The sequence below is a fragment of the Chrysemys picta genome, chromosome 3 (assembly GCF_011386835.1).
Source record: "Chrysemys picta bellii isolate R12L10 chromosome 3, ASM1138683v2, whole genome shotgun sequence".
NCBI classification, from domain to species: domain Eukaryota; kingdom Metazoa; phylum Chordata; order Testudines; family Emydidae; genus Chrysemys; species Chrysemys picta.
Window position 1 is genome coordinate 180,674,265 of NC_088793.1, and position 17,179 is coordinate 180,691,443.

General features: G+C 44.8%; 1 protein-coding gene across 42 annotated transcripts in view; it reads left to right on the forward strand.

Moving 5' to 3' along the window:
* Positions 1 to 17,179, forward strand: part of NRXN1 (neurexin 1) — a 1,213,652-nt gene that overhangs the window by 323,837 nt on the left and 872,636 nt on the right. The gene's annotated exons all lie outside the window — the stretch shown is intronic.

Consider the following 17,179-nt stretch of genomic DNA (forward strand, 5'->3'; position numbering starts at 1 on the left):
CCGTGCCCCAGACCAGTTAAAATGAGTGAATGAGTGAGGGTGGGGGAGGGCGAGCAACAGAAAGAGGGGGAATGGAGTGAGCAGGGGTGAGGTCTTAAGGAAGGGGCAGGGCTGGGCCATGGCCTCGGGGAAAGTAGAGTCAGGGGGCAGGGCAAAGGTGTTTGGTTTTCTGCAAATAGAAATTTGGCAACCCTAGTACCGATGAATGTTCTCCCTAGCACTGCGGGGAGAGAGCCAAATAAGATGAGGAAAGTGTTGTTATATTAATTAATATTGACTTTTGGGGTATGTCTACACTACGGGATTAATCCGAATTTATATAATTCGAATTTGGGAAACGGATTGTATAAAGTCGAATGTATGCGGCCACACTAAGCACATTAATTTGGCGGTGTGCGTCCAAGTACCGGGGTTAGCGTCGATTTCTGGAGCGTTGCACTGTGGGTAGCTATCCCATAGCTATCCCATAGTTCCCACAGTCTCCCGTGCCCATTGGAATTCTGGGTTGAGATCCCAGTGCCTGATGGGACAAAAAACATTGTCGCAGGTGGTTCTGGGTACAGCCTCACCCCTCCCTCCCTCCCTGCATGAAAGCAACGGACGACAGACAACCATTTCACGCCTTTTTTCCTGGGTGAACACTGCAGACTCCATACCACGGCAAGCATGGAGCCCGCTCAGCTCAAGACAGCAGTCATGAACATTGTAAACACCTCGCGCGTTCTTGTGGAGTTTATGCTGAGCCAGGACCAGAAAAACAAGGCGAGGAGGCAGCGGCGGTGGCAGCGCAGCGACAAGCGTGATGAGGACATGGACATAGACACGGACACGGACACAGAATTCTGTCAAACCGTGGGCCCCATGCTTTGGAGATTATGTTGTTAATGGGGCAGGTTCTATCCATGGAACGCCGATTCTGGGCAAGGGAAACAAGCACAGACTGGTGGGACCGCATAGTGTTGCAGGTGTGGGATGATTCCCAGTGGCTGCGGAACTTTCGCATGCGTAAGGGCACTTTCATGGAACTTTGTGACTTGCTGTCCCCTGCCCTGAAACGCCAGAATACCAAGATGAGAGCAGCCCTCACAGTTGAGAAGCGCGTGGCGATAGCCCTGTGGAAGCTTGCAACGCCAGACAGCTACCGGTCAGTCGGGAATCAATTTGGAGTGGGCAAATCTACTGTGGGGGCTGCTGTGATGCAAGTAGCCAAAGCAATCACTCAGGTGCTGCTACGAAAGGTAGTGACTCTGGGAAATGTGCAGGTCATAGTGGATGGCTTTGCTGCAATGGGATTCCCTAACTGTGGTGGGGCGATAGATGGAACCCATATCCCTATCTTGGCACCGGAGCACCAGGGTACCCAGTACATAAACCGCAAGGGGTACTTTTCAATGGTGCTGCAAGCACTTGTGGATCACAAGGGACGTTTCACCAACATCAACGTGGGCTGGCCGGGAAGGGTTCATGACGCTCGCGTCTTCAGGAACACTACTCTGTTTAAAGGGCTGCAGCAAGGGACTTACTTTCCGGACCAGAAAATAACCATTGGGGATGTTGAAATGCCAATAGTTATTCTTGGGGACCCAGCCTACCCCTTAATGCCATGGCTCATGAAGCCATACACAGGCAGCCTGGACAGGAGTCAGGAGCTGTTCAACTACAGGCTGAGCAAGTGCAGAATGGTGGTAGAATGTGCATTTGGCCGTTTAAAAGGTCGCTGGCGATCGTTACTGACTCGCTCAGACCTCAGCCAAACCAATCTCCCCATTGTTATTTCTGCTTGCTGCGTGCTCCACAATCTCTGTGAAAGTAAGGGGGAGACCTTTATGGCAGGGTGGGAGGCTGAGGCAAATCGCCTGGCTGCTGATTACGCGCAGCCAGACACCAGGGCGATTAGAAGAGCACACCAGGAAGCGCTGTGCATCAGAGAAGCTTTGAAAACCAGTTTCATGACTGGCCAGGCTACAGTGTGAAATATCTGTTTGTTTCTCCTTCATGAAAACCCGCCCCCTTTATTGACTCATTCTCTGTAAGGAACCCACCCTCCCCCTTCCCCCAGCTTGCTTTCAAACCAAATAAAGTCACTATCGTTTAAAAATAATTTATTCTTTATTAATAGATTATAAAAAGAGGGAGGGAGGGAACCCGGGTGGGGTTTGGGAGGAGGATCGGCGGGAAGGAAAAGGCCACTAAAAAAAGGTTTAAAAAATGACAGCCTTTTGCTTGGGCTGTCCACTGGGGTGGAATGGGAAGGTGTACGGAGCCTCCCCCCGCCCGCGTTCTTACACGTCTGGGTGAGGAGGATATGGAACATGGGAAGGGGGGTTATACAGGGGCTGTAGCGGCACTCTGTTTTCCTGCAGCCGTTCCTGAAGCTCCACCAGACGCCAGAGCATGTCTGTTTGCTCACACAGCAGCCCCAGCGTTGCATCCTGCCTCCTCTGATCTTCCTGCCGCCACCTCTCATCTTGAGCGTCTCTTCTGTCCTCACGTTGGTCCCTCCTGTCCTCACGTTGGTCCCTCCTGTCCTCACGTTCACTGGCTTCTTTCCCATACTTTGAAACCGTGTCCTTCCACTCATTCAGATGAGCTCTGTCACTGCAGGTGGATTCCATGATTTCTGCAAACATCTCGTCTCGCGTCTTCTTTTTCCGACGCCTTATCTGTGCTAGCCTTCGGGACGGAGGAGGGAGGCTTGAAGAATTTGCAGCTGCTGTAGGGAGGGAAAAAAGGAGAGAATTTTTTAAAAAGATACATTTTGCAGAACAATGCTTATACTCTTTCACGGTGACCAACACTATTCACATTACATAGCACATGTGATTTCTGTGCAAGGTCGCATTTTGCCTCTTAATATTGAGTGCCTGTGGCTTTGCTGCTAGAGATCACAGGTCCGGGCAACAGAATTCGGCTTGCATGCGGCCATGGTAAGCCATTGTCTTTCGGCTTCTGCGCCCTCCTTTCCCACATACCAAGCAAAGCCCATTGAGTGCTGCGGTTTTCCTGTTAACATTCAGCAGCAGCAGAAAACAAACTAACCACCCCCCCCATCCAATTCTCTGGATGATCGCTGTACCCCTCCCCCCACCGCGTGGCTTGTAACAGGGAAGATCCCTGCTAGCCAAACGCGAAAAGCTCAGGGCCAATTTCCCCCCCGCGCTTGGCTAACTGCAGGGAAGGATTTCTTTTCAGCCACAGGCAAACAGCCCAGTAGGCATCCGAAGAAGTGAGGTTTTTACTCACGAAAGCTTATGCCCAAATAAATCTGTTAGTCTTTAAGGTGCCACCAGACTCCTTGTTGTTTTTGTAGATACAGACTAACACGGCTACCCCCTGATATTTGAGCCCAGTAGGAACGGTCACCTCTGTCCCCTTAATTAAGTTCCCGTATTTCAACCAGGTTACCATGAGCGATATCACTCTCCTGAGGATTACACAGCAAGATAAAGAACGGATGTTGCTTGAATGCCAGCAAACACCGGGACCATACGCTGCCAGGCTTTGTCAGGCAATGATACCAGATTACTTGCTGCAAGCATGGCGTGGTCAAGTGTCCTACCATGGAGGATGGAATAAGGCTGCACTGCCCAGAAACCTTGTGGCAAGGCTTTTGGGGTACCTCCAGGAGAGCTTCATGGAGATGTCCCTGGAGGATTTCCGCTCCATCCCCAGACAAGTTAACAGACTTTTCCAGTAGCTGTACTGGCCGCGAATGCATCCCAAGCCCTCAGGGCAAAGTAATCATTAAAAAACGCTTGCTTTTAAAACAAGTTTTATATTTTAAAAGGTAAACTCACCTGAGGTCCCTTCCATGGGGTCATTGTCTTGGATACTGGCTTGGGAGGGTTGGGAGGATACTTCAGTCAGGCTGAGAAAAAGATCCTGGCTGTTGGGGAGAACGGAGTGCTAAGTGCTCTCTGCAAGCTCGTCCTCCTCCTCCTCCTCTTCCCCATCCGCAGAATCCTCAGGTGTGGCTGATGAGACTATCCCCGACCCGGAATCCACGGTCACAGGTGGGGTAGTGGTGGCAGCCCCCCCCTAGAATTGCATGCAGCTCGGCGTAGAAGCGGCATGTCCGCGGCTCTGACCCTGAGCGACCGTTTGCCTCCTTTGTTTTTTGATAGGCTTGTCTGAGCTCCTTGACTTTCACGCGGCACTGATCTGAGTCCCTATTGTGACCTCTCTCCATCATGCCCTTGGAGATTTTTTCAAAAGTTTTGGCATTTTGTCTTTTAGAACGAAGTTCTGCTAGCACTGAATCCTCTCCCCATATAGCGATCAGATCCAGTACCTCCCGTACGGTCCATGCTGGTGCTCTTTTTCGATTATCGGACTGCATGGTTACCTGTGCTGATGAGCTATCTGTGGTCACCTGTGCTCTCCACGCTGGGCAAACAGGAAATTAAATTCAAATATTCGCGGGGCTTTTCCTGTCTACCTGGCCAGTGCATCCGAGTTCAGATTGCTGTCCAGAGCGGTCACAATGGCGCACTGTAGGATAGCTCCCGGAGGCCAATACAATCGAATTGCGGCCACACTAACCCTAATTCAAAATGCTAAAATCGATTTTGGCGCTACTCCGCTCGTCGGGGTGGAGTACAGAAATAGATTTAAAGAGCCCTTTATTTCGAATTAAATGGCGTCGTTGTGTGGACAGGTGCAGGGTTAATTCGAATTAAGGCTGCTAAATCCGAATTAAAGTCGTAGTGTAGACCAAGCCTTGGTGTCAATTTTACGTAAGCTGAGGCATAATTATGCCGCAAGTGTGGTAAGTCACACTTCTGCACAGAATTTGACAGAGAGAATGAGTATTTCAGTGGTAGGGCTTAATTGGTAGTGGAGTTAATGTGTGATCTCTAATTGTTTCCCATGTAGCTAGCATGACTAAAAGAAAGTTATTAGAAAGACAAGGTGGGTAAGGTAATATCTTTTATTGGACCAACTTCTTCAGGTCCTTCTTCAGATCTGAAGAAAAGCTATGTGTAAGCTCCAAAGCTTGTCTCTCTCCCCAGCAGAAGTTGGTCCAATAAAATATATTACCTCACCCACCTTTTGTCTCTAATATTCTGGGACCAGTATGACTACAACACAGTATAAAACAAGGTTAGTGAACTGAGCTATGAGAAGGTATTGGCTGTGAAAGTTCATCTAAGCCAGGGGTCGGCAATCTTTCAGAAGTAGTGTTCTGAGTCTTCATCGATTCACTCTAATTTAAGGTTTCGCGTGCCAGTAATACATTTTAATGTTTTTAGAAGGTCTCTTTCTATAGGTCTGTAATATATAACTAAATTATTGTTGTATGTAAAGTAAATAAGGTTTTTAAAATGTTTAAGAAGCTTCATTTAAAATTAAATTAAAATGCAGAGCCCCCCGGACCAGTGGCCAGGAGCGGGGCAGAGTGAGTGTCACTGAAAATCAGCTCGCATGCCGCCTTTGGCACACGTGCCATAGGTTGCCTACCCCTGATTTAAGCAGTCTGTAGGAGTGCCCTATCTTGTGCAGCCCATGGAGACTCCAAGGTCAAGGACTGTGATTGTGCCAATGCTCTGTGCAGCCCCTCCTTTCTTACATACAGTCTAAGTGTAATATCTCTAGGCCAGGTTGTGATTGGCATTGTACAGATGAGTTTGTTCTTGTCAGATGAATAGACCAGGTATAAACAAAGACCCAATTATCCAGAGCTTCTGATGAGAATACTCAATGTACAATATCTAGATCCTGAACCAAAGCCTAGTGAAGAAATGGAAAGACTCACATTCAGTTAAGTGGGCTTTGGATCAGGCCCTTAGTTGTCATATTAGAGAATAATATGAATTATCCAGAGACTGATGATGGTGATGATTATATTCTCAGATTTATAAAGTGTTATAACTAGTACTAAGACATATTTACAAGAAGGTGAGAGAAATGCAGATAAAATTGATTAATCTTTTTAATGCCATGGAATTATGCTTCACTTTAGTGGATTAGATGTTCAGTTTCATTAAATAATGAAGGTATATTGCTAACCATACAAATGTTTACCCCATATAAAATCTCATAAATAAATTGTTTAATTGATTACAAATGTGCACTCTCAGATATTTAAAATACACCTTTACCCCGATATAATGCTGTCCTCGGGAGCCAAAAGATCTTACTGCGTTATAGGTGAAACTGCGTTGTATCGAACTTGCTTTGATCCGCCAGAGTGCGCAGCCCTGCTCCCACCGGAACACTGCTTTACCACGTTATATCCGAATTCATGTTATATCAGGACGCATTATATAGGGGGTAGAGGTGTATGGCATTTTATTTTTCTGTTATTAATCACTTAATAAACATCCGTAAACATGGATTTTTAAGAAGTTGTAATACTTTTATTTTACTTTTGGTAAAAAAAGCCCAAATTATTTTATTACTATTTCTAAATATTGCATATAAGTATTATAGTAATAAACACGGTGGTCCAATTTTCAGAAATGGGCACCTTTTAGAAGGACATCTAGATCCTAATTTGAATTCTTAAATCAGAATTTAGAAACACAATGTAGGCATTTTCTTGCTAAGGTGCCAAATTTCAGATCTGAATGTCCTTTTGAAGCACTGATATTTTGAATCTTTACATTGAGTGTTAGTCTGTATTCATATTCCATAGCTGTCGAATGCACGTCCAGTGTGCATGCACTAGAGAATTTTCTAGTCAGCACTATCTATCAGGACAGCATATGCACCCTTCCTTTCCTGATGCACTGTGTGAGGATATAGAGGGCAGAGCTGCCCCACCACACCCAGTTCCTTCTCTACTGCCTATTGTGCATGTCAGATCAACTCTTGTCAGGATTTACCTCCGTGTTAGTAACTGCTTGTTTAGCAGTTCATTTAAGTCTACAGAATATGTGGTCACTGGCAGTATTAGTGGCCAGAGATGACCAGGTCTTTAAGAACTCCCAAACTACTAGGCAGTCATGCCTCTGAATGACAGACACACAAGGTTTCTGTTCTGCCTCACTGAGGGACAAGTCACAGAGCACTGTAAAATCTGCAGGCCCTTTTCAAACAGGACTAGGTGCTTGAGGCAGGTGCACCTGAGGGCTTTCCTTATGGAGCTAATGATAAGGCTGGTCTCTGACTCCTAGCTCCAGGTGTCTGCATCTTTGGGAGACTGGAGGCTGTCAAAATCAACCCTGGCTTCAGCATTGAAACTGGCTGAAGGGACACTCAAGTCTGCAGCTTTCTCCTCTGGGAAGCAAAGATACAGATCAGACAGGGACCGTAGGTCCTCGAAGGAGAAGAGATGAAAATTACCCTTTCTAGGTCCAACTTCAAGGCTACATAAGATCAGTAGGCTGTCGGACATTAAAGGTGCCTCAAAACTTAGGAAAACTTCCCTGAACACCAGAGCCAGTAATAGCTGAGCAGACCTGGACATAATAGATGCTCTGCCTGATGCCTCAACAGTCATTTTAGCATTAGCACTGAGGCAACTGGAGAAAAGGTCAGCTAGTATGGTACTGGATAGAAGCCTGATTCTGGTGCTGGGCATTCTATTGGTTCCTGCATTGGCTCCAGCATGGTTTCCTCCGCAGCAATTTACAGGCACTCCACCACTTCAGGACATGTTGGCAGAGATGGAGCCCATGTGGCTACTGGAGCCAAATTCATCCCTGATGCTGCCCAGGTTCCTGGACCCAGTGACTTTGTTGATTCCATCATCCAGACAGGTTCCCCTACACTAACAAGGTGAGTACCACCATTCCTGGAGAATTGTTCCCTCTCATCTTCTGACTGGCAGGAAAGCCATTAAATATCCCTGGTCAGATCTCTAGACTCAGCAGTATTGATCTCACGGTGGGGAATAAGAAGAGCAAATCCATTGTTGATGGCATAGTATTTTACCAACTCAGCCCAATCCTGGGGACTATTGGTACCAAACATCATGGGGTCCAGTGTGATATCATCATTGTGTGTGTGTAGCATGCGACCCCCTGAGGGGCTCAGTACTACCTCAAGACTGGCCTTTCCACCATACTTGTGGCACAGACAATAACCCCTGCACCAGTGATTGGATCCATGCCACAGACCACAGCCATGAGTGGGCTGCTCTCGTGAAAAAGGTCCATGGTGAGGGACGGACAGTTCCGGCCATGACCTCATCATCTCTAGATGATGCCCTGGCACCAGATCACTTAGTTTACCATTCCTGAGGACTACAAGATGTTCCAAATCCTCATGAGATGGGTAGTAGTGGCCTTGGCAATACCTGTTGAGGAGGTGCAGGATATGCTGTACAATCTCCTTGATATCCAACACTTGTTATGGGAACACACAGTGATCCTGATCAATGAGGGGCCAGAACCACCAGTATCGTTGGCATAGGTGTCCACATGAGCAGACAGTTGGTACCAGATCCTGACTACCAGATATCACAGTCACAGAGTCACAGAATATTAGGCCAGAATGGACCATTGTGATCATCTAATCTGACCTCCGGTATAATACAAGCCATAGAACTTCCCCATAATAATTCCTAGAACAAATCGTTTACAAAAAACATCCACTCAATATAAAAATTGCCAGTGATGGAGAATCCACCATGACCCTTGGTAAATTGTTCCACTGGTTAATTATGCTCAGTTTTAAAAATATTATACCTTATATCTAGTCTGAATTTGTCTAACTTCAACTTCCACCCATTGGATCGTGTTAGCCATTTCTCTGCTAAACTGAAGACCACATTATTAAATATTTGTTCTCTGTGTGAATACTTTTACACTGTGATCAACTCACCCTTAAATCTTCTCTTTGATAAGATAAATTTAACTCTTTGAGTCTATCCCTATAAGGTATATTTTCCAGCCCTTTAATCATTCTTGTGGCTCTTCTCTGAATCTCTCTGATTTATCAACCTCATTCTTGAATTGTGGATACCAGTTCTATCCGCTCCCAGGATCAGGGTGAGTGGCCAATGAGTGAACCCATCAGTACCCCTAGAGAGAAGGAGATGAAGCACCTCAACTTGCTGACAAGAAAGCTTACTCCGCTTTAAGCCTCCAAATGAAGATATTGAACTACAAGGCAGTTGTGGCAAATATGGAGTGATTTTCAATAAAAATTTGTAAAGATTGCAGGGATGATTTCCAGACTGTCCTATTGGAAAGTCCATGTAGTGGCCAGAACCACACTGCAGGTGGCCGTGGCAAACACAGCCACAAGGGCATTGACAACAGTGGTCACGATGTGCCATTCCTCCTAAATAGTTATAAATAACGTTTGAGGACCTGCTGTTTTAAGGCTGCTCACTCTTCCACAAGAAGACCGTTGAGATAATGAGATCCTTTAAAAGATCTAGTGCCACCTCCAGAACCCTGGGGATCTATCCTACAGAAGAAGGTACTTCAGACCACAACCAGTTCAGCAACTGTCAGTCTTCTGGTATGTGCCATGTGAGCCCCCAGGCCACAAGCACAGGCCTTTGAGAAGGAAGTCCACCAGGGGTCTATCAGTTGCTTCACTCTGCTTCAGCACTGACCAGGCAGTAAATTTGGCTCACTGTTCAAGGATGGCATACCATTCATTCCACGGTCTTTGCCCTCTCTTCCTCTTGCTAACTGTCTGACTCACTTCCAACATGCCTTGTCCAGCATAGTCTCAGACCACTGGTTATTGGAGGTGGTCCAGAGATACAATGCCATTTAGTTCCTCTCCTTCCCCCCGCACACCTGAAGCCTTCCACATCCCTCTTTAGGCACCCCTCCTCAAGAGCCTGGTTGAAAAAGAAGTGCAGTCCTTCCTTGCTTTGGGCATGAGGTGAAGGATGTTCTATTCGAGGGACTTCATTACTGCCAAGAAGACAGGTGAGCTTCATCCAATATTCAACATGAGAGCCTTCAATGCCTCAGATTTAAGAAGGTCTCCTTTCTGTCCATCTTTCCCTCCTTAGATCAGAAAGACTGGTATGGTGCCCTTGACCTCAAGATGCATAACTGTGGTATACCCATCGTGGAAGCACTTCGTGGAGTTTGTGTGTGATAACAATTACTACCAATATTAGGTGTTGACCTTTGGGCTCTCTGCAGTGCCCCGTGTATTTATGAAGCAATTCTTAATTTTCTTCTATCACATGGCATAGAGGTTTCTGAAAGGCATATCAAGACTGTAGCCATCGGTAAAGGATCTGGACTTAGTGTGGGACCTTAACCTGGTCCTCTTGAAATTGATGAATGCCCTTTGCCTTGTCTCTCTGAAAGTAGCCTTCCACTTCATAATCATGTCTGCCAGAAGAGTGGAGAGCTGCAGGCTCTGATGGCAGAGGCACCTAGCACTCATCCATAGGGGAAAAAAGTAGCCATGAGGCTACAGCTCAGTTTTCTTCCTAAGGTGCTGTCAGAATTTCACATCAACGATGTCCTCCATCTACCTGTGTTCTTCCCCAAGCCTCATGCTGGGCGAGCAAAGTTTGCACATGCTGGACATACACAGAGTCATATTGTTCTACCTAGACAAGATCCTTCTGGAAATCACCCAGGCTGTTTCTGGTTGACACCAAGAGAGTCAACGGACAAGTTGTGTCTATGCAGAGAATATCAAACTGGATTGTCCAGTGCCTCAAGTCATGTTACCAGGTAGTGGGCAGACAGCTGCCCAGCAGAGTCGGATGATTTAGTTAGTGCTTTGAGCAGGGGATTGGACTAGATGATCTCCTGAGGTCTCTTCCAACCCTAATCTTCTATGATTCTATGATTCCCCGAGGGTGCAGTCCACCTTGGTGCTGTGTCTAACTATCTTGCCAATCCAGGATATTTGAAGAAGAGCAATTTCATCCATACATGTGCTCACAAAGCTTTATGTGCTGGTGCAATCAGCCAGGGATGATGCAAGAATTGGAAGATCCATGTTACAATTCATATTTATAGAGACTGCACTCACCCGCCTCCAATGCTGGCTACTACTGGGGAGTCACCAACTGTGGAATACGTGTATGACTAGCATTCAAAGAATAAAGAGGCTACTTACCTGTGCAATAACTGATATCCCTGCTACTTTGGAGTCCTGATGTCCCATGCTCTTGTGGTGGCAAAGGAACGGGGTTTGCAGAGTGGCTCTGCCTTTTATACCCTTGGAGAAGCTCACAAGGAGAGGAAGGGTGTGTGCACCTCCCTGATAGATATTGCTGATGAGAAAATTCTCCATGTGCACCCTGGATATGCATTCACCAACTCTGGAATATGTATACACACTACACATCTTGAAGAATACGAGTTCCTCTACAGGTAAGTAACCTCTTTTACTTGTGACTGCACTATATGTAGAACTGCAATTCCCAATGAACTCTTCAGAGAGGAGTTATTCAATACCCCCTTCTGGAATGTAACTTTGCTCTCTTGCAATTTTTAAATTGTAAAAAATAGAAATATTTGCCTTTTGAAGTATACTTGGTTGGATAATGTCTGTTCCTTACATCAATTATATGGAAGAGTTCATCTATATTTTAGGACACTGGGACAGCATGAGCATATTTAGCAGTGTTTTCTGCTAGTACTATGAATAGCAGGTGGCAACTGAGTTAAGCAATCAGGGTCTTGTATTTGTATTGTTGTCATAGACTGACTTTTTTAAGTACATCCAGCAGCTTCTGGAGATCAGGAATCCTTCAATATTATGATGCTAATGGAACCTGTACATTCACATATAAAATGTTATCTTTGTCCTACTTTATCTTATTTGTATTTATGTGAGAACTGTGTTCCATGTTTTAATTGTTTTAATGCCACTACTAAGTAGAGACTCTGAGTGCATTTGATCGAGAGGTTTCCTTTTGTAAGTTACTATCAGCTGTACTCTTGTTTATCTGGCTTACAAAAGCTGTTGTTGGCATGCCAATACAAGAAAACAATATAAGCAAGATGTAAAAAATACTGCTGATACTGACAATTCCTACAATAGAGCTCATGTGCTTTGTTTACTCTAATGATAAAAAAGGGTTTTATAACTATTGTTTAGGCAGCTGTAGCTTCTGTACTTACTTTCCTGGCATAATGGATCTATTTTTTGCGTAAAAATTCTTTTATTTTGAATAAATTAGACATTAAATGGCTCTGAATTGTTTCAAAGTTGCCTGGGAGCAATGGTTCTAAACAGAAAGTTTCTCCTTTTCTTTATTAGAAGACACACAATGGTTTTACTTACAAAAGCCCAGGTATGTTTATGGAAATTGTAATGAGGTCAGAAGTACTTTGGAATTTCTTCACGTTACCATTAGAAAGAAAAATCAATACCAGGCTCGCCAATAAAGAAACTAAAAAAAATTGCTCATGTACGCAGAATTCTACTGAAACTAGTTATATAATGCCATTAATGTGAAGATGGACATGAATCAGAGACTCCATGTAGTACCTTAGGGACTTGAATATTACCTATCTATTTTATGTGCATTTTATCTTATTCAGCAATGGGCACCAATACAAAATCCTAAGGTAGTTAGATCAGTGTTTCTCAAACAGTTGGTCGTGGGAAGTTTGTAGATGAGTTGTGGGCCCAGGTGGGAGGGAAGTTGGAGAGCAAGCTCCCCCTGCTGCAATATCTCCTGCCCCACAGATCTGAACCCAACTCTTTTCCCTGGACACTGCAACTTGGTGAATAATATCGCATAATTTGGCCTGGCTGCACCTCATCATGAGTGGTGGCTAGGTTGCAACACCGCTTATTCAAATTTGACCTGGCTGCCCCTCTGTCTGATGGAGGGAGAGTTGGGGCAACTCTGAGTGATGCTATGATCCTTTGTGGCAGGTTGTAATGCCTGGACTGGGGAGGTGGGCCAATCCCCTCAGGACAGGAGCTGCCCCTGGCGGGTAGATGTGGGATGAGTTCACTCTCCAAGCCCCCTTCCTGCAGGCATGGATTAGGGTTATGGTGCTGGGGGAAGGGTGCTGCTGTGCCATGGAGCGAGGAAGGGGCAGCAGCGGAGGAGGAGACTGGCCCATAATTTTATGCCCCCATGAATTTATGCCCCCAGTCTGCATTGGTTGCAAAAGACAAAATGCAGCTGGTGAGTTGTCTTAGTAAAAATTTTGGAACCAATGAGTTACATTAATGATAAATAACACTGCATTGTGGGAAGGTGTTTAGGGGGTACTCAGTGATGATTGTGAAGTCCAGCTTGATTTGTCACCTCCATGACACGTGGCTCTGTATCCCCCTACATGTGGAACGCACTCATTGCTCATCACAAAGAGCTTGATCCAAAGCCATTGAAGTCAATAGCTGCTAGTGAGCATTTTTCTTCAGCTCTCTCTCTAAACACTTCTGTGAGGCCCAGAAAACAGAATTTATAATTAAAAAAACAAACTAAACTCAATTTCCCAGTGCATCAACATCTTCTCCTTTGTGCATCTGCCTTTTAGCTTGTAACAGCTTCAGGGCAAAGACATAACTTTGTCTACTGGACAATGCTAAACAAAAATTGGTCCACGATGTGAAGCCCATACTATTAATGATGAGCAGTTCCCCTAATGAGTACTCCAACTGAAAGGATCTGAGCAACTGCTCACCAATATGGCTTTATTGCTTTAGAATCTGCCCCCTACTTAATAATAAGGCATGATGAGGAATCTAGTGTGGTGCTGTAAGGCTTCTTTTTTTAAAATCTTGGATGATGAGGTTCAGGGCAAATATCTGTCAGGAAAGAGAAACAGTGGAGGAGGATCTAAGCAAGCTTGCAATATGATAGGAAAAAATCAGGCTGGTACATTGGGATTAAAATAATCTGAAATGGTGTTGAAGGAAGAAGACACCTGAAAAGAGAACATTCTGAAAAAGACCTACAGTAGGAGTGATAGTGGACTGTGAATTATATCTGACTTTCAGAAGTGATATGCCAATAAAAAAGGCCAATTGAGTTTGGGGCTTTCTATCAGTCTTGGAGCAGGGAGATGATAGTCTAGCCATCTCAAAAATTGTTTTTTAAGACATTGAAAACCATGTTTTACTTTAAAAGGCAGTTACTCTTATTCAGAACTGATCTTGTGATTATGCAAGATTTAAGAAGCAAGCAGGGTGTTATAAGTTGGCTTTGGTAAAGTTTCTGGGGCAGATCCTCAGCTGGTGTAAATGGTTATTGCTCCACTGACTTAAATGAATGCAATGACCATTTACACCAGCTGAGGATCTGCCCTTAGGTGTTTGTTCTCAGCTCACAAGTGGCAGCTCAATGAGTTTCAGTTGATATAGTTGGTGTATTGGTGACCTGAGTCCAGCAGAAATGCAAGGTGGGAGGCTTCAAGCTTTCAGGCTACAGTCCATACTCTTCCAAGTTTACATATGGTGGGCCAGATCCTCAGCTGTTACAAACTGGCCTATTTCCAGTTATGTCAGTGGAGCTAAGGATCAGACCCTATAATGTTGGGTGTTTGGCTAAGTGAAGACTACAGAATTTCGGCCCTTTGGTATCCAAGTAACATTGCCGAACTCAATACCCAGGAGTTGGACAGAACTAGTCTTCGTTCCATACTGAAAATCTTGCTGTTTCAGCTTTATATTAGCTACCAAATAATTTGAATGGTTTGATTTCACTACTTACAAATGTCCAGAAATGTCTCTTCACTCATCTCTGCCACCAGAATAAGATAGTATCAGGGGGTAGCCGTGTTAGTCTGTATCTACAAAAACAACAAGGAGTCTGGTGGCACCTTAAAGACTGCTAGTCTTTAAGGTGCCACCAGACTCCTTGTTGTTTTTGCAGAATAAGATAAGCTTTTCCAATGAAATATATTGTAAGTGCTTAGATACTCACAACCAGAAAGAGCATTTCTCCTTAGCTCATTTGTTTTATGTAGTCTGTCCTAAGTGAATTAAGGTCCCTCCACTGATAGCATGCATTGGACCTTACAGTTAGGCTAGTAGGGGTGTTTTTTTAATATATATAGATGCTTGATGGTTCATTAAAACTATTCACTGAATGATTTTTTTTAAAAAAAGGAAGTTAAGAGAATTATAAATGTATCATATGTCACTGACTTGTTCTTTATGTAAATGAAGCATTAATATAGCTTGCATCATCCCACGTGTTCCAGCTTTTGTTTAACAATGCAGTGTTATTCTTTCACACATGCTGCCTTCCCATAATGGCATTCACGATATTAGCTGCATGACTCTGTACATACAAATGTCATATTAACCCAGTATATCATTTATAACTCATGTAATTTTACAGCACTGTATTTATAAGAACAACAAGGAATCCGGTGGCACCTTAATGACTAACAGATTTATTTGGGCATAAGCTTTCGTGGGTAAAAACCCACTTCATCAGATGCATGGAGTGAAAATTACAGATGCAGGCATTATTATACATGAAGAGAAAGGAGTTACTTTACAAGTGAAGAGCCAGTGTTGATAGGGCCAATTCAGTCAGGGTGGATGTAGTCCACTCCCAATAATTGATGAGGAGGTGTCAATACCAAGAGAGGGAAAGTTGCTTTTGTAGTTAGCCAACCACTCCCAGTCCCTATTAAAACCCAGAATAATTGTGTTAAATTTGCAAATTAATTTTAGTTCTGTAGTTTCTCTTTGAAGTCTGTTTTTGAAGTTTTTTTTGTTGAAGTATGGCTACTTTTAAATCTGTTATGGTATGTCCAGGGAGATTGAAGTGTTCTCCTACTGGCTTTTGTATGTTACCATTCCTGATGTCTGATTTGTGTCCATTTATTCTTTTATGTAGAGACTGTCAGGTTTGGCCAATGTACATGGCAGAGGGGCATTACTGGCGCATGATGGCATATATCACATTAGTGGATGTGCAGGTGAATGAGTCCCTGATGGTGTGGCTCATGTGGTTGGGTCCTCTGATGGTGTCACTAGAGTAGATATGGGGACAGAGTAGGCAACAAGGTTTGTTACAGGGATTGGTTCCTGGGTTAGTGTTTCTGTGGTGTGTAGTTGCTGGCGAGTATTTGCTTCAGGTTGGGGGGCTGTCTGTAAGCAAGGATTGGCCTGCCTCCCAAGGTCTGTGAGAGTGAGGGATCATTTTCCAGGATAAGTTATAAATCGTTGATGATGTGCTGGAGAGGTTTTAGCTGGGGGCTGTACTTGATGGCCAGTGATGTTCTGTTATTTTCCTTGTTGGGCCAGTCCTGTAGTAGGTGACTTCTGGGTACCCATCTCTCTCTGTCAATCTATTTCCTCACTTCCCCAGGTGGGTATTGTAGTTTTAAGAATGCTTGATAAAGATCTTGTAGGTGTTTATGTCTGTCTGAGGGATTGGAGCAAATCTGGTTGTATCTGAGGGTTTGGCTGTAGACAGTGGATCATGTGATGTGGTCTGGATGAAAGCTGGAGGCATGTAGGTAAGTATAGCAGTCAGTACATTTCCAGTATAGGGTGGTGTTTATGTGACCATCACTTATTTGCACTGTAGTGTCCAGGAAGTGGATCTCTTGTGTGGATTGGTCGAGGCTGATGTTGATGGTAGGGTGGAAATTGTTTAAATCCAGATGGAATTCAAGGGCCTTCTTCCCATGGGTCCATATGACGAAGATGTCATCAATGTAGCGCAAGTAGAGAATGGGCGCTAGGGGACGAGAGCTGAGGAAGTGTTGTTCTAAGTCAGCCATAAAAATGCTGGCATACTGTGGGGCCATACGATTACCCATAGTAGTGCCGGTGACTTGAAGGTATAAGTTGTCCCCAAATCTGAAATGGTTGTGGATGGGAACGAAGTCACAAAGCTCAGCCACTAGTATTTATAAGGTAATATGGAAAAACCTCGCCTTAAAAGATATCAAATACATTTGGGGTCAAATCCTGCCTCTCCCATCCTTCCAAGAAGAGGTCCTTTGACAAAGCTGTAACCGAAATTCTGCTGTATGGGATGATGGTGAAGGATTTCCATTTTAGGATTCTATACTGCCGCCCATCAACGTAGAATGTCAGCACAGATGCTTGGTGGAAGCAAGTCCCAAGGAGCCTGCATGGGGCTTTTTGAGATATGGTGGGAGGCAGCGCTGTATTATTGCCTAGGCCGACAAGGCCTAGGCCTAGGGCGGCAAATTTGCAGGGGCGGAACTCCCCTCCGCGCCCCGCCCCCCTGCTCCAGCTCACCTCCGCCTCCTCTGCAAGCGCGCCGCCGCGTCCTGTTTCTCTCCCCTCCCAGCACTTGCGCTGCAAAACAGCTGTTTCGCGGGGCAGGGAGGGAGGGGGCAGG